This window comes from Pristis pectinata, chromosome 20 (assembly GCF_009764475.1).
Source record: "Pristis pectinata isolate sPriPec2 chromosome 20, sPriPec2.1.pri, whole genome shotgun sequence".
Lineage (NCBI taxonomy): Eukaryota > Metazoa > Chordata > Chondrichthyes > Rhinopristiformes > Pristidae > Pristis > Pristis pectinata.
This window is the reverse complement of record NC_067424.1, coordinates 24,485,729-24,509,054: the sequence shown is the minus strand read 5'-3', so window position 1 is coordinate 24,509,054 and position 23,326 is coordinate 24,485,729. Positions and strand designations below refer to the sequence as shown.

The window sequence follows — 23,326 nt, the reverse complement described above, 5'->3', positions numbered from 1 at the left end:
TTAATGCTAGTTTTCTCATTCATTTATATTTTTCAAAAGATAGGATTAACAATTGCAGAAAAATATTAATTTTAAGTCTAGCAGGACAATTCATTGATGTGGGGAATTATTACAGGAAAATCATGTAATAATATTAGTTGAATTAACTGAGACTGATCATGATATTTCAGATTTCCAGCATCTGCAGACTTGCCTTTCAAGAATCTTTCCACTAATGCATTTGTTACGTATCTGTTAGATAAGTGTCTAAGAAACAAAGAGAATAATATTTTATTTTGTTCTGTTCACATCTTGTCATGGCTTTTCCTTAAATGTCTTTGCAAAATAAATAAAAGACAAAGGCACAGCATTCTTTCTTTTGACAACTTATGTAATGTATGTGTGTATGCCCACTTGTTTTAATTGAGGTTGTGCAAGTGACATGAAAAGTCATGTATAGAGTAAACACCAGGATGTTGCCTGGATTGGAATGCTATAGCTATAAGTGGAAATTGGATAGGCTGTTTTGTTTTTCTCATTTGAACACAGGAGACTGTGGGGTGACATGATAGAGGTTTATAAAATCATGAAGAACACAGATAGGCTAAATAATTAGAGTCTTTTTCCTAGGGAAGAGGAATATAGAACTAGAGGACACAGGTTTAAGATGAGAGGGGAGAAATTTAAAGGAGATCTGAGGGGTTTCTCACACAGAGAGTGGTACTAATCTAAAACGAGCTGCCAGAGGAGGTGGTAAAGGCAGATACAATTACAACAACTAAAAGATGTTTTGGCACATATTAAGTTAAGAAAAGCGTAGAGGGATAGAAGACTAATGTAGGCAAATGGGATTGGCTAGATAAGCATCACAGTCAGTATGGACGAGTTAGACCAATAGGGCTGTGCTGTATGATTTTATGATTCTATGATTATAACATGTATAACCTTATTTATTCAACTCTAACTACGCTCACATGTACTGTATGCATACATTTGCAAACTTTGCACTGCTGTTCCCTTTTTGAAAAAAAGTAATTCACAAATGCACTTTATTTACATATTTAATCTATTAAATTGTTTGTCATTGTATGCATTTGATGACTTGAAGAAGGTATCATTTCTTGACTCAGTTCAGTAGAATTTTATGTTGCTTCTTCCACAGTAACCATGGGTCAGCTTCTGGAATACACTCATGATCATACAATTCTTTAATTGATTTGTACATATTGTAGGACTGGGATGGTTCTTGGAATAGACAAAATAAGCGGCAACCAGAGTTTGTGTAAAGGTTTGAGAGTTTATTAAGAATTTTTTTTAACAACAGGCACAGCCCTTGGTCTTTGGAGACCCTTGGGCAAGGTAATGTGATCTTCAGTCTGTTGTCTTCTTTCTTATCTTCCCATGCAGACTGCACCTGAGTCTGTGTGAATCTTTTAATGGTTAATGGAATGGAATGGAATGGTTAACTTTTCCCTCAACTCACAAAGGACATTCAATTAATTTAACAAATTCCATCTGATTTCATTGTCTTCAGTGGTCAGAATCAGAATCAGGTTTATTATCACTGACATATGTCATGAAATTTGTTGTTTTGTTGCAGCAGTACAGTACAAAACATAAAGATGTAAAAATTACTATAAGTTACAAAAATAAATAAATAGTGCAAAAGAGGAATAACGAGGAAGTGTTCATGGGTTCATGGACTGTTTAGAAATCTGATGGTGGAGGGGAAGAAGCTGTTCCTGAAACATTGAGTGTGGGTCTTCACGCTCCTGTACCGCCTCCCGGTTGGTAGTAACGTGAAGAGGGCATGTCCCCAGTGGCAAGGGTTCTTAATGATGGATGCCCATAGCCCTCGAAGATCCCAGGTGATCTTTTAGTTCCATCCACATCAGCAGTTCATGGTTGTTCGGCCATTATTATTATTTCCCTCCCACAGGTCATTCACAGATGATCCTACCGCATTTTCCCTGAAGATCTTTAATCTCTTGAACAATTGTTCATACTCTCTGGTCTCCACCAAATTAAAGACCATGCAAGTTTGATCTGGTTTGTCTTCATTCACATTCATTGTCTCAGTTCTGCAGTATCTCCTTATGTAATTACAAAACCAAGATCCTTATTGCTGGTAAATATACTAGCTGCACAAGTCTCTAAACCTCAAATTACTTAGACAAGCTTCCCATAATTCCTAATAATTACAATTTTACAATTGTTCACAAATAAAAGAACAAGAGGAATACAGTATGTTCAATACTTCAATTTCCACTTTGAGGATGGAGTAATTTCATCATGAGTTCTCAGCACTATGCTGATATCAGATGTTGTATCTCTCGGCCATGAGACTCTTAATTTGGACAAGATTAAAGATTATCCTTTCCCACTTTATATCACAATAGCATCACAATATTCCATATTTTAGGTACAAATTGGCACTGAACATTGATGACCATTAATTTGATTCACATCCCTCAGATTAATCCTTTCAATTAACAAGTAAAAGGTTGCAAATGAATCAGTATTGGAACTGTATGGCTACTAGCAAAGATATTGCTCTCTCTGTCTTGTCATCTTTCGATTCATCCTTTCCTTCTATGATTTCATCACTCATCCCTCAACCATTACTATTGTAATATATAGTTAATATATCCCCTTGATCTCTCTAAATACTCTCCTACTAACTAATTCACCACTAAATTTCAACAACAATGCTGTACCCAATGCTTCACACATTTCCAACTTGGGTCCAAGATATGCTTATTGCAAGAATAATTTGACAACTAACTCAAAGGCAAAGTAGCCATTACTAGATCACATGCTTGCTGAATTAATTTCTCAATGAAATTTCATCTCATATTACCCACAACATAGGAGGCCATTTAGCCCAGTGAGTCTATGCCAGGTCTCAGAGCAATCCCATCTATCCCATTCCCCCACTTATTTCCCTGCAATTCATTTTCACTCACATGCCCATTTTATTTGTCTACCACCTACCTATGCTACAGTAACATACAGCATTCAATTAGCCTTCCAACCACCATATTTTTGCTGTGTAGAAAGAAACCGGAGCATCCCGATAATGCCTATGCAACCACAGGGAGAACATGCAAATTCCACAATGACAGGACCAGAAATCAGGATTGAGCCTGAGTCACTGGAACAATGAGGGAACAGCACTACCTTCTGAGATTCTGTGCCACCCCATAAATATTTCTATAAATACATGCACACACAAAGAAACTCACAATGCCTCATTATAAAAATGAACACAAAAGATGTTTCAATGCTATTTTTCAAACATGTCCATCCATAGCTGGTTGTAAGCTTTCAATTATCCCTATGTAAATATTATGCACTATTTATATGACTCAGAGATATTCAAGTGGTTTAACTTTTATGTTGATTGCTTTAAAATGAGTTTCTCTCTGGACTGTGTGTCAGTGCTTTCATGATTTAGTCAGTTATCTCTCTTCCTCCTGAGTCACATTTTGCCTCTACCAAATAACTGTGCATAGCTGTGAACCATTCTTCAGTGCAAATTCACCCTGCATTTCCACAGGCTGATTGCTTCACTCACAATCAATCACATTTGAAAAAAATTGTGCTATCCTAATCATGCCACACATGTAATCTAATCCCAACAATCCTTCAGTTTTCAGGTGATCTGCAAAGACAAAACATGTAGAGTCTAAAGATCTAGACTTTTCTTTCCTTGTCTCAGGTTGTGGTTAAGAAACGAAAATTATCATATGTGTAATAATGTTGATCGAAAAAGACACAACATTTTTTCAAGAGAAAATCATGAATTTATGATTCTTAACCACAACTTTCCTGACTTTAACTTCATTTAATTTAATCCCATTCAAAAAGCAATTTTGGAAAACTAATGATCAGGTGGTGTGATTATTTTATGATTGAAATTACTGTTTTATCTACAGCAGGAATTCGGAAGAAAATAATTTCTATTAAGTATTTTCAAAACATCTCTAAACATTAATCAGATATTCTCACAAGATCCACTTTACTGTTATGTTCTTGCTTGATTAACATAAATCCCAGGAATGTACCAGAAATTTTACAAAATATTGTACCATTTTCTTTTTTCATTCCAAAATCCCAAATCTAAATATTGCTGGCCAGATAGATTTTATCAAAATTCAATTTTGTTTCCTCAGTTAAAACTTTATTCCTTTATAATCTGTAAATTTCTGGAGTGCACTTTTTAAAAAAAACATGATTTGATCACTTCCTTAGACATCAGGCAAATTTCTCCTTGATGCAATTTGTTTTAGAAAATTAAATGTTAAGTCTGAGCCTTTTGAAGACAAAGTCTTTAATTCAAGTTGCCAACCTAATGTGTCATTTAACATCTGCAGATAAATTCTTGGATTCTCGAAACTGGACCTCTTCTTATGTTTCTTGTGATTCCAAAACAATAATGCCACCTTTCCTAAAAACAAACTGAATCTCCTGCAGTTCTGCTTAGGAGCTGAAGGGGTTAATTTGCCACTATAGCAAAGTATTCATTCTTTGTAGTTTCCAAAGCCTCACCCATATGTTTTCCATAAGTCAAAAATTAGTCAGATCAACAAAAATCATCTCAAATTTTCCAAAATAGCCATTCAAATTATTCAAATGTTGCCAGTTTTAGTAACTTGGAACCTCATAATGGAATTAGAATTTTTTCACATAATTTACAGTATTAAGCAAAATTATATCTGATCGTTGTGGAATTCAGATCTTTACTTCTAACTTCAATTCAGATAACAAATGTTATTACTTAAAACACGGTAGCTATGAAACAAAGGGGGAAAAAGCACATATTTAAAATAGGGACATGAATGTACAATATCCTTCTTCATTTGCAAATAACTGGAAAACTTCTAAAAAGTTCATCTCCATAGTGAATTACAATTTAATATCTGTGCCAAAGAACAAAGGAAAGGAGAAAAAAAAGATTAGTGGAGCCTCACACAGCTGTCATATTCACACAGCTTTTTAAAGACACTCTGCATCTTAAAGTAGAAAGCCTTGCAACTTTATTTCACATGAAATGATACCAAATCTTCCCCTTAGTCACATCATAATGACTGGTCCATAAGTTGTTTAGTCAGAACACAGGTTTCCTCCCACCACAGAATTTCCTCACTTGTTCATGCACTCTCCTCCTCTCTCTCCTGCAAATAAAAAGGATTTCAAACATTGCTAAACTTCATGCCACATTTTAAAACCCACGAGCATTCACCCCTATTTAGATCAATTCAGGAACAGTCATGCACACTGCATAGAGATATCTAAACTTTAAGGTTTTTAAACAAAAGAATGCTGTAAACTGTTAATATATAAACGCATGTATTCAAACACCCCAAATTAACCAAAAATCCAATAGCCTCCAAAATTTCTCACTTTCTAATCTCTGATATATAAGACAATTTAGGTTATGATATACCTGTATGTTGGTATTAGAAATCTAGATAATGTATCCAATCTTACCACAATTAAAGCACTCTCTCCCATGGGAACACTTCATTACCCTCCTTACTTCCACTTTTGTATGTGTTAAATTTTTTTCTTTCTGGGCTTTGATTTCTGATAATCATTCAAAATGGGTTGAATGCCAGTGACAGCAAGACTGTACCTCTGATCCCATATAGAACCCTTTGGTGGGAGCTTATCCATCTTGATGCGCCCCCTCCCCCTTCCCTCTTGGACTTTGAATGCTCTACTGTTGTACTCTCAGTAGGGTGTTGTGGCACAGAGCAGATCTTGTACTACCTGCCACCATCAGAGTTTTTTAAAGTTCTAGGACTAACAAAATGCAGTACTGGCACTGATGTCTCAGGGAGAAGAGTATTCCTTGGATCATCTTTATAATCTCTAAGATTGCTACATCTAGGGTCATTTACATCACTGATAATTCTGTTGGTCATTTACCAAAACTGCCTAAGAATGGTCCATCTCTCATTCCTTGGTAGATTTTCTAAGTGCCCTTCTTAGATCTCGAGGAACCCTCGTTTAAGGACCATATTTTCAGCCTGGCTCTTTTCCAACACATCTTTCATATTTAATAATTCTTGAAAAGCACTGGCAGCCTGCAAGGTTGTTACACTCTACTGCTGCCTAACAGTTGTGGAATATTCTACATCCTTTTCCTCGGAGTAGACTTGCTCCATAAGGTCCTCAATTTCTTTCTGTTGCCTTTTACGATACTTAGCTTTTTAAACACAGTTTTAGAAAAAATCTGCATATGTTATCAATTAGATAGCTTTATTTGCTTTAATTTTCTTTTGATCTACTCTTTGAAGGGAACTTGGTCTTCTTTTGTGAAACACTCTGCCTTGATTAACTTATTTTTATATGCAGCCATAATAATTTTATCTGAAATTCTATGATTTCTTAGCAGACCTTAAATATGAAAACTGTAGAGTGCAGAAACCTACTTTGCACTACTTTGGTAAGAGTTATCCCTGTCTGACTGTGAATGTCAATCAATCAGCCATCCCCAAAGTCAGGTTACTTAGTTTTGATCATTCCGTGGTGCAATATTTCTGGTATGATATTTCTGCAAGCAAAGTGTTCTTCATTGAATTGGCTTTTCTGCACAATGACAGCTGCTGATTTATTATTTCAAAAGATTGCAAACAAGAGCAAGACAGGACAAACCTGTATGGTCATTAAGTTGACAGAACAAGTGGATATGAGCAATTTTTCATGAGATCAGAGATCTGAAGGAAGAGTGGGGTTGTAATGGGTGTGAATGTGAGGGAGATAATGGTAATCAATGGCCAAACTACCATGAGGTGCTGACTTGGGTTGAACTAAAAGGTCACTCGAGGTCACAGTGACTGTGGCATTTTTGACCACTATAGCCAATGAAATCAAGTGAACTCCCTTAATATATGAACATTGGAGACACAAGAGAAACTATAGATGCTGGAAGTCTGGAACAACACACAAAATGTTGGAGGAACTCAGCGGGTCCGTCAGCCGCAACAGCAGGATCTCCCAGTGGCCAGCTATTTTAGTTCCACTTCCCATTCCCACACCGACATGTCTGTCCACAGTCTCCTGTACTGCCAAGTTGAGGCTAGATGCAGATTAGGCGAACAGCACTTCATATTCTGCCTTGGTAGTCTCCAACCTGATGGCATCTCCCCTCTTTCTCCCCAGCCCTGAGGAAAGGTCTCAGCCCAAAATGTCAGCAATCCATTTCCCTCTGGAGATGTTGCCTGACCAGCTGAGTTCCTCCAGCATTTTGTAAATATAGACATTCATTTTGTCACCTTTGTAAGAGGATTTGGGCAGCACTGTGACACAACAAGTAGAGCTGCTGCCTTGTAGCTCTAGGGACCTGGGTTCAGTCCTGACCCCGGTTGCTATTTGTGTGGCATTTTCACATTCTCCCTATGACCACATGGATTTCCTCTGGGTGCTCCAGTTTACTCCCACATCCTATGGATACGTTGATTTGTCAGTGACCTTTCTAATGTATAGGTGACTGGTAGAATCTGAGAGGGACTTGATGGGAATGTGGAGAGAATAAAAGTGAGTTTAGTGTAGGATTAGTGTAATGGGGTCTTAAGAGTCAATCCTGACAATGTGGGATGAAAAGAAAGGACCTGTTTCTGTGCTGTATGACTCCATGTGACTCTGATTGAGGGATAAAGCGATGTATGCGGAATATTTATTGGAGTGCATGGAAAGAAGAAGTGAGAAGAACAGACTGAGGGCAGCATTACTTCTGTCCAAGGAGCTTAAAAAGACCAGGGGCTGTAAGCAACTCATTGCCTGTTGTGAAGTATAGAATTTTGTGCTTAATAAACCCTTGTTCTTTTTTTACAAACTACTGAATACTGCTCATTTTGTCTTGTCCAGGAATTATTTCAGTCTTACAATATATATAAATAAGCTCAGCTGTGCTTTGAGTTTTCTCCACATTAGTAACCTGCATAATCTAATGTGGATGTGTCACTGTCTGTAGTTTTAGCAAAAAGGTTTGCTAATTGATATCTTGTTGTTAAACTTCAACACACCTATAAAGTTTGCTTCTTCAGTGCTTCTTTGATAATCCTTACTAACCTTTAAGATGCACCATTTGATGTTGGATAATATGGTGAATTAAATAGGTACTTAATATTATTTTGTTTCTTAAAATTCTTAAATTGAAATTAACAAAACTGTCCAAGATTAGCTCTTTTGGTAAGCCATACCATGACAAAATGAATGTGAAGATCCATCTTGTTTCACCTTAATTTGTTTGAGTGACTATCTGTGAGTACTCATAAATAATCAGATCCTTACCCACAATAATAATGTGTATTCTTTAGAAGGATTCTGTTTGACATTTCCATCTTTGTAAAGGTTTCTTTGCTCCATTGATTCTGCAATCTGAACAATACATGAGTACTAACTCTTCAGGATCTTTATCAGTCCTAAACAATAAACAACATTTATGACTATATGCTTTCACATTCACAATACCAGAATATTAATTGTTAAACTCTTCCAAAATTTGTCTTCTCAACTCACTTGATATGACAACTCTATGCTTCATATTATATAACCTTGTTCAATTTACAATCCATTTAATGAGTAGTCTCATGGCTTCATCTAAACATTTATCAAATTCATCATGTTCTTTTATACCATGTGTATGTATGCCTATGACAATAAACTTGAACTTGTATTGTCATTTTAGAAGAATGTCTTGTGTCTTCTCGACATATCTCTATTCCTGTAACCAGAAATTCATCTTCTGCTATTTTCACTGTCAAGATCTCTGCTTTCACTTCCTGTATCTGAATTCACATATAGCAGTGACAATGTATTTGCAGTAGCATTTTACTCTGAAGTTCAAATTCAGACATGACATCATACTGAAATTGAAAATTTGAAGTCTCAACACAGTTGCTGTCAGTATTGCCAACTTAGGATCAAGAATTGCTAACAATGACTTATGGCCTGTGACCAAGATAGAAGATCTACCCAACAGGAGTTAATTAAACTCTTCTACTCCAAAAAAAAATCCTTAATGCTTCTGTCTCAATTTGAGCATCATTTCTTCCATTCTTCATCAATGTATGTGATTCAAGTGCAGTTCTTTTTTTCTTGGCTTTCATCTATTACATAACTGAAAGCTGGTCTTACGCCATATTCAGTGAACCACACAGAAATTTCAATAAGCATGTTCTAGCATTATTAACAAAAAAAGATCACATTCCAGATTCTTCTTAAATAAGTCATATGCCATATGATATTCTTCAACTCCATTTCTTGTCTTTCTTCAGTAACTGATGTAAGGACATCAGTACAGTTGCAAGATCTGGCAAAAACGTACTGTAAAACTATTATTCCTGGGGATGAGTTGATTTTGCAGTGTTCTGAGATTTACAGCCCCTCACAATTGCTGCACTTTTTTTTCTGACTAGTTGTAATTGATTTGCATGTGCTTTTAGTCCGAGAAAAGCTTCTGCTTTCTGTGTGAATGCACACTTGTAATTTATGTGTTCTGTGTTGTCTTCATGTAGTTCGTGGTCACTTCTTCTGATACTCGAAGATTTTACTCTTTAGCATTTGAAGCTATTAGTGCATCTTCTTGTTTGCATTGACAGTTCTCTACACTTGTTATATCTTGTCCATTGCAGCTTGAAGCTGCGTTTGTACAAATAAAAGATTCTACATGGACTAATTATCAACTATTGATGATGCCCCTTATCCACACTCAACTAAACATATGCAATGAACACATCTATTTTGATGAAAACTTTGATTCCTGCCAACTCTGCACACAGATTCTGTGCGCTCAGCAATAGGTTTTGCTTTGGTCAAAATCACCTTGTAATCACCATAAAAATCAAACAATGAGTTAATGTGGCTTGTCTTCATAGCCATTCTGTTCTGTTCTAGTTTATCTACCTGATTCTTCAATGTGTATGGGACAAGCGAAAACATACAGTGAATTGGTTTTACACTGAGCTTGATAATGATATTGTAAATGTGCTCTGCCTAATTTCCCAGTATTATGTCTAAGCATAATGTGGAAGCATCCATGCTTCACCTTATGCACACTAAGAGCAAAAGTTAAGTAGCTTCTTTCTTTGGCTTACACTATATATTCAATATCAAATGGTAAGATAGAGTTACCATGGCAGAGGTTTTCCAAAGGACACATCTACCATGCATGACCACCATGTGCAGAGATGATTATGGTGATTAGGCCATCTGAGAAGATTGGAAGATAGTCATACAACCAAAGACATGCTATGCCAGGAAATAACAAGGGAACAAAAGCATAGGATACTCCAGGTTTCAGTAAAAGATGCCTGCAAGCGAGATATGGAGGCATTTCAAATTGCTCACATGAGAAGTGATGAACGATGCAGAAGAAAGGCATACTGCATGGCTTGAATTGGAATTGGTTTATTATTGTCACTTGTACCAAGGTACACTGAAAAACTTGTCTTGCATACCGTTTGTACAGATCAATTCATTGCACAGTCCATTGAGGTAGTACAGGGGTAAAACGATACAGAATGCAGAATAAAGAGTAACAGTCAGAGAGAAAGTGCAGTGCAGGTAGAGAAATAAGGTGCAAGGTCATAGTGAGGTAGATTGTGAGGTCAAGAGTCCTTCTTATTGTATAAGGGAACCGTTCAATAATCTTATAACAACAGGATAGAAGCTGTCCTTGACTCTGGTGGTATGTGCCTTCAGGCTTTTGTATCTTCTGCCTGATGGGAGAGGGGAGAAGAGAGAATGTCCAGGGTGGGTGGAATCTTTGATTATGTTGGCTGCTTTACCGAGGCAGCAAAACAGAGTCCATGGAGAGGATGCTGGTTTCCATGATGTGCTGGACTGTGTCCACAACCGTGATGCATCCAGATAGGATGATTTCTATGGTGCATCGATAAAAATTGATGAGTGTCAAAGTGGACATGTCAAATTTCTTTAGCCTCCTGTGGAAGTAGAGACGCTGGTGAGCTTTCTTCGCTATGACATCTATGTGGTTGGACCAGGACAGGCTATTAGTGATGTTCACTCCCAGGACTTGAAACTCTCAACCCTCACGACCTCAGCACTGTTGATGTAGAAAGGAGCATACGCACCGCTTCCCTTCCTGAAGTCAATGACCAGCTCTTTTATTTTGCTGACATTGAAAGGTTGTTGTCATGACACCATGATACTAAGCTCTCTGTCTCCTTCCTGTACTCAGACATTGTTATTTGAGGTAGGGCCCACTACAGTGTTATCATCTGCAAACTTGTAGATGGAGTTAGAGCAGAATCTGGCCACGCAGTCATGAGTGTATAGGAAGTAGAATGGAGGCTGAGGATGCAGCCTTGTGGGGCACCAGTGTTGAGAATAATCGAATCGGAGGTGTGTCTGCCTATCCTCACTGATTGTGGTCTGTTGGTCAGGAAGTCAAGAATCCAGTTGCAAAGGGAGGTGTTAAGTCCCAGATCTCAGAGTTTGGTGATGAGTTTGCTTGGAATTATAGTATAAAGCTGTAGTCAATAAGCAACAATCTAACATTGGTGTCTTTACTGTCCTGATGCTCCTAAGATGAGTGCAGGGCCAGGGAAATGGCGTCTGGCATAGACCTGTTTCAGTGGTAGGCAAATTGCAGTGAGTTGAGGTTGTCTGGGAGGCTGGAGTTCATACGTGCCATGACCAACCTCTCAAAGCACTTCTTGATGGTGGAGCCACAGGGCAGTAGTCATTAATGCACGTTACCTTGTTTTTCTTCAGTACCAGGATGATAGTGGTCTTCTTAAAACAGGTGGGAACCTCAGATTGAAGCAGGAAGAGGTTAAAAATGTCTTCAAATACCCCTGCCAGCTGATTTGCACAGAATCTGAGGACACAGCCAGGGACACGATCCGGGCCAGTTGCTTTCTGAGGGTTCACTCTCTGGAAGACTGATCTTATGTCCTCAATTGTGACTATGGGTTCAGGTGCATTGGAGTCTGTCAGGGTGGCTGGTGATATACCAATCCCCTTCTGTTCAAAATGTGCATAGAATGTATTAAGATCATCGGGAAGGGATACACTATTGTCAGCGATGCTGCCCAATTTCATTTTGTAGCCCGTTATAGCAATGTAAGCCCTGCCACAACTGACGGCTGCTCCAGGACTCGATTTTGGACTGGTGTTATCTCTTGGCATCTCTGATAGCTTTACAGAGGTCATATCTCTGTAATGTGAATGGGTATGTAAGGTCGCATCTGCTGGCTGGAACATGCATAGTGCTTTGACCATCACGCACATTAGAGAATTGGAGCTGTTACCACACAGCACCAGAGATCCAGGTTCGATCCTGACCTCGCGTATTGTCTACGTGGAGTTTGCACGTTCTCACTGTGATTGTGTGGGTTTCCTCCTTGCTCTGGTTTCCTTTACATTCCAAAGGTGTGTGCACTGAAAGATTAATTGGCCTCTGTAAACCATCCCCAGTGTGCAGATGAGTGGTAGAATCTGGGGGAGAATATGGGGTGAATAAAATAATGGGATTAATATAGAATTAGTGTCAATGGGTGGTTGGTGCACAGACTTGGTGGGATGAAGGGTCTACTTCCTTGCTGAATCCCTTTGTGAGTCGATGATTCTACGGGCCTTTGTGACATCACAGAAAGCTAGTGTGTGTCCCCAGTGGTAAAATCATGCAGGGAAAGTCACACTGAAGGATCTCCAGTTTATATTATCTAATTGGTGATTGGGCATTCTAATGTATATTGACCTCAAGCGGATCATTATCAAGGGTTTCATTCAAATATAACATCAGATATTTTGAACATGAGGAAATGACTGATGCCAATGAACCTGAAAAAAACATTCATGACAGACCATTAAAAATTGTAAAATATTTGATTCATTTATCAACACTTTCTAACAAATAAAAACAGTGCACTTAAATAGAATGTATCTTTACAACTAAATGCGAAAAAGCATTCATGTAATTCTGGACTTGAAAATGGGTTCCAAGTCGAAATACAATTAGAACGTTATTTTTCTTGGAACCAATATTTGGAATCAATTTCTTTTTGTTTCAATGAATTGAATCAAAAAGAAGTTCAAGTGTTTTCTGAGCTAATATTTGACTCTGATCTGAATGGGCAAAAATTCAATAATATTTGACCCATCTTGAATCAATTCTCAAAGTCCATCCCTCTGGACTATTGTAATTGGACTTTAATTTTCAGGAAAATATTAACCTTTAACCTGTTGAATAAACAGAAATTCCATATGGTTCTCAGGAAAAGTGATTTAAGTGATGCTTTAATGATTAAAATCTTATACTATAATTGTTTTCAGTTTTACTATTGTCATTTTGATAGCTCACTCCTTAATGCCAGCACATGACCTTATTTCTTGCTTCTTATGAATTTAATTAATTCATGCTTTGTACCACCTTTATTCCCTATGATCTCACTGCCTTCATTCATCACCAACCATTCAGAAAAATGCCCATAATAGAGAAAGTTTTATAACCTGTGCTGCCTGGGTCCTTCTCTAGTTCTCAAACAATACGATGTTTAAGGAAATATAGCTTCAATGTTCACACGATTCTACAACTTGTTTTACTCGTAATGGAGAACAAAATGACACATGGACTTGTATCAGTTAAGTACAAGGAATTCATTTGTGTTAAGCTCTGGACATACTGTACATAAAAAAAACATTTAGATATGCTGCATTGTCTTTTACACCAAGATAGTTGGTTATATTTAATCTCATTAATCTGGAATTTTAAACACATGAATAAAGAATCTGTACTCTCCAAGTACTTCGTACAAAGTCACTTGGAAACAGCCACTGAATATTAGCTCTCCTCTGACTAGGTCTGTCTCCAAAAAGGATCCCATGTTAAAAAATTCAATGTAATCCAAAGAGAAAAAACGTTCTTTAAACTCAATGAATACAATTTGCAAAAATAATATTGGAGATAGTTATTTTCAATGATGAACAGTTTAAACCAACTGTGATATTGTCTCTCACCAAATATCCATCACCAACTCAGTGACTGAAGCTCAGAAGGAAAATATCTGTACCAACAGAAGTTAGAAATCGACATCTGAATCATTCAGTTCAAGTTACTAGGTCAGACACATATTACTGTCACTCTACTCACTTCCTTAAGTCCTGGAACTTCTACAGTGTTATTCGCCAAGATTGTACTGATAAAATGACAAAATAAAAAAAAATTTTGTTCATTGATACATTAAGCTCATTAATTTTATCCAAACCATCTTAGCACAAAGGTACAATTTAAGCTAACATAAAAATGCTCAACAAATTTGAATAAAAATTGTCTACATTATTTTAGCAGGAAAAGTTAGAATAAATGCATTGATATAAGTTGGAAAGAAATGTTAGAGTAAGATATTGATCAGTTATATATTACCGTCAGAATCAATGTAGATTAAAAATAAGAATTTATATAGAAAAAGTCACAATCATAAGAGTATAATATGGAACATGTCATTTGGTCTCTCTCATCCACACTGACCAGTGGGAACCCGTCCATATTATTCCCACCTCCTGGTACTTGGTTCATAGTCTTCTATGCCTAAGCAATTCAAGAGCTTAGCCAGACACTTCTTAAATGCTATCAACGACCCCACTTCAACAACTCTTTCAGGCAGTGCATTTCAGGTACTTACTACTCTCCGGGTGAAGGATCTCCCCCTCATTTCCCCTCTAAATATCTTCCCCCTACCCTAAATCTATGTCCTCTAATTTTATCTACATCTGATATGGGGAAAAGTTCCCTGCAGTCTATCGTATTCATACCCCTCATAATTTTATATACCTCAATCATGTCCCATCTTAACCTTTTCCAATCCAGAGAGAACAGACCTAGCTTCTCCAATCTCTCCACCCAAGTGAACTGCTCAATCCCAGGTAATATCCTGGTGAATCTCCTCTATACCTTCTGCAGGGCTATCACATCCTTCCTATAGCATTGTAACCAGAACTGCACGCAATATTCCAGTTGAGGTCTGACCAAGGTTTTATAAAGTTGGACCATAATCTCTCTGCTTCTGTATCCAATACCCTGACTAGTGAAGGCCAGTATCCCATCTGCCATCCTAACCATGTTATCTATCCATGTTGTCAACCTGAAGGATCTATAGACTTGTACTTCGAGGTCCCTCTGTTCCCCAACACTCCCTGAAACCCTACCATTTATGTCATATGTCCTAGTCTCATTGGTACTACTAAAATGCTTCACCTCACATTTGTGTGGATTAAACTCTGCCATTTTTCAGCCCATTTCATCAACACATCAATATTTCTCTGCAGCCTAAGACTACCTGCCACACTATCAACAACTCTGCCAATCTTCATGCCATCTGTTAATTTACTGATCATGCTTCCCACACGCATATCCAAGTCTTTCACATACATTAAAAAACAGCAAGGACCTCAGTGCCAATCCTTTTGGGACACGACTAGTCATAGGCATTCAAACACAAGGACAGCCTTCTACCATCACCCTCCGTCTCCCATTGCCATGACAATTTTGGATCCAGTTTGGTGACTTGCCTTGGATTCCATAGCCCTAATCCTGTGAACCAATCTCCCATGTGGACCTTGTCAAAGGCCTTATTATAGTCTATGTAAATCACATCTACTACCCTGCCCTCATTGATACACTTTGGTCAGTGTGGATGTACCCTTAACAAAGCCATATTGACTGTCTCTGAGAAGTCCCTGACTTTCCAAGGGATCATTAATCCTCTCCCTTGGATCTTTTTTTCAGAATCCTCCCTGCCACTGATGTTAGCCTCACAGGTCTATAGTTACCAGGCTTTTCCCAATTGTCTTTCTTAAAAAGGAGGACTATGCTTGCTGTCCTGCAGTCATTTGGTAGCTCACATGTGTCTAGTGAAAATTTAAAAATCTCAGCCAAAGCACCAGCAATCTTTTCTCTTACCTCCTGTAGAAGCCTGGGATTAATCCCCTCCGATCCTGGACATACATCCATCTTTAAACCTGCTAAGGTATTGAATACCTCCTCTTTATTTATTTTTTTTCCATAACCATTAGTTCCCTATTCCTGTCATATGCTTCCTTTTTTCTATTTATCCAAAAGCCTGTAAGAATTCTGAAAGAACATAATTTCAGGGCAAAGGTATTGCTAATAATAAAAGACTATTAAAAACCAGAGATTTTCTTGGGGCCATAATGGTGTCAACTCACATTTCATGTTAGGTAGGCATGCCTTTTATTAAAAATATTTACGATGAGCCTTGCCTGGGGGACTTCTGTAAATCACTTAAGCTTACCAAGGTCACAATTTCTTTGTGGGTTTGCTACATATTTTAAAATTTGGAAAGAACAGCTTAACGTGTGATAAACTGATTTTGACCATAAGTCAAGTAAAGGATTTTTAATTTAACACTTATAATAGCATCTTTTAGTTTGGAAATATAATTTTAAAATATCTCTGTTGCTTTGGGACCGAGGGCAAAATGCTGAAGAGACTTTATGTGTTTGGATTTTAGCCAGCAATCTGCCCTCAGTTGCAAAACATCACACAGTGCCGTAACCTTTATTACTGTATTATCTCAGAGTTAAAGAATTCTGAATGCACGTGTATGACAATCTTATAACTTCATCTACTTAACTAATGTCAATCCACATAAACTAATAAATTATGAAAAGTACAAAAATAAGCAAACATTGTTCGGTGTTACTGGTTAACAAATTGTCTTGTCCTATTAAAAATTTCTTTGGTAGTTGTGAATGTTCTTTCCTGTCACATTTTATTCATAAAATTGATTCCAGTTGCTCTTGTTGAAAGCAAACATATGTGGTAATCAACCATTTTTTCAAGGATGTTTATTCGGTTCATCGAGTATTCATTTTCCATGGATTTTGCTGCTGAATAATCTAAAAACTCTGATGAACACAACCACAATCCATAAGATATTAAAACCTGTAGGGAAGAAAACCAGTACAATTTTAACTCACATTTTTAATGTACTCTAAAAACACAGCTGGGGTTTTCAGTATACAAGTTGAATTACTGGATTAGTTACTGGATAATCAGGTCATGGACTTCTGCAATAAGATTTTACAAGAACCTGACTTGAGTTGAACTTATTGTGCAAACCCAGATTTACAGTAGGAGGGAACAATGGTTCACTGAAGGGAAGTGTGCATTGTGCAAGAATAAATTTTGCAAAGGAGGAATAAAAAAACCCACCCATTCTTCTTTTTGTCATTGTTATGACACAGGTTTAAAGAAATAACTTAGGCTATGTTCATTTGTAATTTGCCTTATTTCTTTGAAAATAAATAATGGTCTAGAACTTGTATGGCACCTGCAGTGTCAGTTAATTTAGCTGTATGTAGTGGACTAACAAATGTCTTGGTCAAGGGCCTGTGGCTGTAAAGCTCTTCAGCACGAAGAGGGCAAAGACCTTGTGTGTTACAAACTGGGTCTTATTCACTTTGTGCACTCTTTGTAAAGGCTGATCTTTTCTGTGTTCCACAAGTGAAAGGATTATTGATAGTGACAGAGGTGAGGAGATGGATGGGGAAGAAGAATGTGGGGTGGGTTGGAAAGGAGTGCCTTAGCATTTGGAAGATTTTGAGAAATTCTCCCCTTGAGATCAGGAGTGGAATGAGAGAGGTCAGCAATAGGCATAAGATCAAGGTTGGGTGGGTGGATGAAGGGATGAGGATCAATATCTAAAGAGCTGGTTGTTGAGGCTCAGGATTGGTGAAGATCCAGATAGGTGAGGTGGTGACAGTTGAGCTGATGATTGGGGTTGGTGGACGTGCAATTCAAAGGGGTAAGGAATGTGATTGGTGGCAAGGGGCTTGACGGGAAGCCTGGGGATGGTGAAGTACTTTACTTAAAGAAGACCAAGATGAGGTGAACATCCAGTGCAAAGGGTGGGTACCTGCTCAAGTTAAGTAACAATGAAGCAGCTTTCTCAAGCATTGTGATGCCCTGCCTCTGCATGTGTGGCCAATCCCCAAAGTCATAGTGTTGACATCCTGGTATGCTTTGTGCTTTATTAAATGCCACCATACATGCCCAAGCTCTTCCTCTCTTGCAGTAGGGCACCAGATGTGTGGAGAACCTGGAAGGAAAATAGTAAGATTTCCTTTGCAAATCTTTTTCTATTAATTTTGTGTGATACAGCACATAAAGAAATTCAGCTATGTAGTGCAATTTCTAGGCCTGGGTCTTGCGCTGAATGTACTAAATCTCTAGTACAACCTACAGAGTTTGTTTTTTTGTTAAGCTGGAGACTGAGGTGAAACATCTGGAGAGTCACTGCACTGCCAATGTCAGCCACCTCTTTTCAAACCAATGAGAAATGTCTCTCAATTATTGAGGAACATGAATAAAACCAAACCTCCTACATTGATTATTGTGTTAAAGACTATGCTGTAAAAAAAGTTTGGAAAAGGATTCCCTATAAAAATTTATGTTTCTTACCCACCAATCACATACCAGTAGCATATAAAAAAGAATTCTAGTGTAAGTCTGGTGATCTATATGTAATCATTTTGGTCCAATGGGCAATAACTTACTGGTATATAGATGTGCATAAAAGTCAGTTAAGACATTTTTAATTAGCTAAAAAGATCTATGAAAGCTTTTCAGTGACTCAGACAACACAGAAGGAAGCAATTTGGCCCAAAGTGGCTATTTTAGTTTTGAGGAAGAGCTATTCCAATTACCTACAACCTCCTGATCTTTACACAGAGATCTATAAATATTTTCTTTTAAGATATATATTCCCTCTTGTAAGTCATTACTGAGTTGGTTTGCCCAACACCTTCAGGTGGTTAAACTCTCTTCATCTCCCTATTGGTTTTTTTGCTGATTTTGTTAAAGCATTTAGAGGAACCCACATTAGCAATTGAGGGTAAAATGTGACTAACTTATACTCAGGAATATCTCCCTGAAAAAGTACAAAAAATGTTCACGTGCAGCATCAGAAATTTAAAAAGTAGTTGCTCAGAAAGGCCCAATAATTGGTAGTAGAGTCACATCAGCACATTGTCTTTATCTGAAATTCATTCTATTTAAGTCAACGTACAACTCAACTGTGCTTTTATCTCTACCGAACAGGAGTGAATTTTTGAACATATCATTTTAAATTCTAAACCCATGTAAAAAATATTCTTTAAGAAAATTCTGCATTTAAGTGTATTAGTCATTTTGTTTTCCAGAAAATGACCTGTGCTGTGCTCCTAGTACTTTTACCTTAAAACATTGACTTTGTATATTTGAACAGGAAACCTGTGAAGGAAAATCATTCATAGACTTCTGCCAAGCCTCCAAGTTGGAAAATATAACCAATATTGCACAATATATCTCTTAGAGATGATCCTGGTAATTAATTTATTACAAACTTAGTCAATAGTTAAACTCTGGGAACTTCCTCACATTTCAACAGTGTCACAAGTTTCCGAATTATAGAAGATAGCCTTTTATAGTGCTCATGGAGCAATACGTGTTTATGGTCTTTGAAAATAATCACAGAACTGTGATAGTATTATAGATAGATAATTTAAGAAAAAGTATAATATGAAATTTGTAACTCTTTAGTATCCATATACACTTGACTTCCAAGAGTGAGTGAACATTGTAAATAACAGGACCCTTTGGAGCATCGATATACAGAGGGATCTTGGGGTGCAAGTCCATAGCTCCCTGAAAGTGGCAATACAAGTGGATAGGGTGGCAAAGGAGGCATACGGCATGCTTACCTTCTTTGATCGGGGCATTGAGTATAAAAGTTAGGAAGTCATGTTGCAGCTGTATAAAACTTTCATTAAGCCGCATTTACAGTTCTGGTTGCCACACCATAGGAATGATGTGGAGGCTTTGAAGCGAAGGCAGAAGACGTTTATCAGGATGTTGCATGAAGTAGAGAGTATTAGCTATAAGGGGAGGTTGGAAAAACTTGGATTGTTTTCGCTGGAGTGTCGGAGGCCAAGGAATGACCTGATAGAAGCATATAAAATTATGAGAGGGCATGTTGAGGGTGGATAGTCAAAGTCTTTTTCCCAGGGTGGGAATGTCAAATACTAGAGGGCATATGTTTAAGGTGATGGGGGAAATTGAAAGGAGATATGCAAGGCAAGTTTTGTTTTACACAGAGAGTGGTAGGTGTCTAGAAAATGTTGGCAAGGGAGGTGGTACAAGCGTATAAGATAGCAATGTTTAAGAGGCATTTGGACAGATACATGAACAGGCAGGAAATAGAGGGATCTGGATTTGTTGCAGGTGGATGGGATTAGTTTAGATTGACATCATGGTTGGTGTAGTCATGCTGGGCCGAAAGGCCTGTTCCTGCACTGTACTGTTCTATGTTCTACAGTTGATTAAACACACACTAATAAGAATTCTGTGATTCTTGGGATAATGAGGATGGGAAACATTGAGAATGGGAAATATTCTGAATTGCATTGTGATAATTATAGCAATACATTTGACAATTTTCCTCATTAAAAAATTCATTCCAGATAAAAGACAGTAAAATAATTGAAATAAATCCAAAAAGTTAAGTTGATACAAGTCTATCCTCAATGTAGAATTGCCTGATTATTATTTATTGCTGAAAGATCAAAGCAGTAATTGAAGATCAACTGTGTTACAGTGTACAGCAGTGCTGTTAATGAAAGTGACATGTTGGCGTATATTGTTGAACAAATATCTCACTCTGTGACATAGAGGAGCTTAATCAAATTATCCTGGCAGCTTGAAGTAAACAATTTTTACAGGCAGAGTAATAAACAAATGAGAAAATTGACAGAAAACAGTAACCTTGATGAAATTCCTTTTATGTTTGGTGATAGAAAACCAGGGAGGCAAATTTAGAAAACAATGTATTGTTTTCTAAATATTCCTTCATAATATATTTTATTTTATATGATCCATGAAATCCACATTCAGGCATCAGTGCAGGTTAAGTTGTTATTGGATCTGGTTTTAATTATCATTCTGTGGAAATTATGAAGAACAAACCTATTTAATACAATTTGTTTGTGTATGAATCTCTTTGAAGTAAAAATGGCATGTGAAGAGAATCCATTATTATTAAATTAAATGCTTATGATACCAGAGCTGTCTTTGCATTCTCATTATTCAATTAAATTTTTCAGATAAGCTTCCCTGATGGATTAGTAATGAAGTATCACCTGATGTGTGTGATATTAATCCACACATCACCAGAGGTCTCAGTTTTTGGTCCAGTTTAGCTTCATCTGGTGCCTTTGAGAAGGTACAATTCATCTCACTCTGAGCGTTATATCCAGGTAGCTGTGTAACATCTCATGTAAATCCAATAATCTAAATTTGTAATACTTTATATTGTATGTTATTACTTCCAGCATAATTCAATAGATTTTGTTGTTTTGATTGATGCTTTTGTAATGCTGCAGGGGTGAGTCTAACCTTACTTAGAGCATATTCATAATTTATTAATATATTGCATTTACATTGCAATTGTACTATTGGAAGACAGGACCTCTGCTTGCATCCTTTCAAAGATAACTCAGATGCTGCCTCCCAATTTGTACTGCTATATCTTAGTATTAATCTGAAACAAGTGCTGTAGATGTATTATGCTTATGGACATAAAGTCATAACATCTGTGGTTACTTTTAGATTATTGTTTAATTCACTGCCACTTCTCCATATGGTGTTTCCAGCTTGAAGAAGTTCTGCTCCTCTCACTCTGAATTCCTGTTTTATTTTCTCTTTTGTATTGTTCACATTGATTGGTTTCTGTTTCCCATGTTGTTTTTGATAAGATGTTGGCCAAAACTTGCGCCATTACCTTATGTTCCTTAGTGAATTTCCAACATCTGTAGTCCTGCTCAGTAAAGGGATTTGCCACTTTATCTGCACTTATACCTTTAAATACCCAGAATCATAGACATGTTATTTGCACTGAGAGAAGGTAACAATCAGTTGTTTCTTGTGTTCTATTTGAAAATTATAAGAGATGCAATCATTTTTAGTGCTGGTGGACTTAGATGTATAACAAATGAAGTCTAATATATCCATTTTAGTACATGAATAATATTCCTTTAAACTTGCATTCTGTGCTTCAGATGGTAGACTGTAACACTAGTGTAATTGTTCCTTCATGTGATTTCTATGACCTGTCAGTTATCACAGCTGGGTTTTGCCGGTCCACCACACAAGACGCTTTACCATTATAATGCAGTTTTCATCAGTACTATCCATGGCTGGCTTATGTTTTGCAGGTCTTTATTTTAATGAATGTACTTCTGATTGCCAGTGAAGTGTGCACAATTTGTGCATATTTATAAAGGGATCACTTGCAAATTACAATGTATTCAGCAAAAAATGAAAGTTTGCTATGTATCTCTATAAAGACTGAATTGCTGATTTGACATATTTAAACTCCTCCTTACAATGTAAATACATTCGTTACAGGCATATTTTACAGATAAATTCAATAGTTTCTATTGGTTAAAAATACCATTAGAAACTTGTTTATTGACTATCAGGACAAATTGCATGGAGGGAAGAGTCTTAACTAGTTAGATTGATGCTTTTATTATGATCCTTAACATCCCTGAGCAATTTGGAACATTGCTAACCATATCATGGTACGTGACCCTAGTGATACCCTTAAACAGGCATTCCTGGATTAACAGAGTGGTCCTCTGGGAATTGGAGAGAAGTACAGCATCTAGTAATCAAAACCTGCTTACACTTAAATGAACACTGCATGCAGACATGTGTTTGCCCAAAAGGTGTTAGCTCAACCAGTTAGTATCAATAGTAATATAGTTTTTAATTGATAATGTTGAACTATTTTCATTTAATAGAAGCTGCAATGATTGTGATACTAATTAAGATTTGCTTTGAGATTTTCCATAATCAACTGGGTATGGTACCTGAAATTCTCTGTGTTCAAGAGTCCTTAATGTCAAAACTAATTATTCCAATGATCAGTCTAAGAGTGGTTTATAAATTAATCAATAATAAACACCAGACAGTTTTTTTTCAAAGGCAAATTACTTCCATGAAGTTACCAGCTGGATTTGAACTTGAATCCTAGAGGTTCTTTGTGAACAAAAAATCTTAAGAAAAATGCTTTCTAATGCACCTGTCTTTACAGTGTGCTTTTTGGGAGACTGCCAGAAAGTGATGCAGTTAAAGCATCTACTGAAATGTAAATTAGCCCAACCTTCCACCATTACTTTTGGTAATAGAAAGAGTAAAAGCCTTAATTATTTGCATGGGGATAGCATTACAAAAGAAGTATTTACTGATAGCTTTATACAAAGACATCTTTAGGCAAATATTGACCTAAGACTTCCTACTGCTGTAATA

General features: G+C 37.0%; 1 protein-coding gene across 1 annotated transcript in view; it reads left to right on the top strand.

The window, feature by feature from the left end:
* Nucleotides 1-23,326, top strand: part of LOC127580759 (leucine-rich repeat-containing G-protein coupled receptor 6) — a 235,453-nt gene that overhangs the window by 111,229 nt on the left and 100,898 nt on the right. The gene's annotated exons all lie outside the window — the stretch shown is intronic.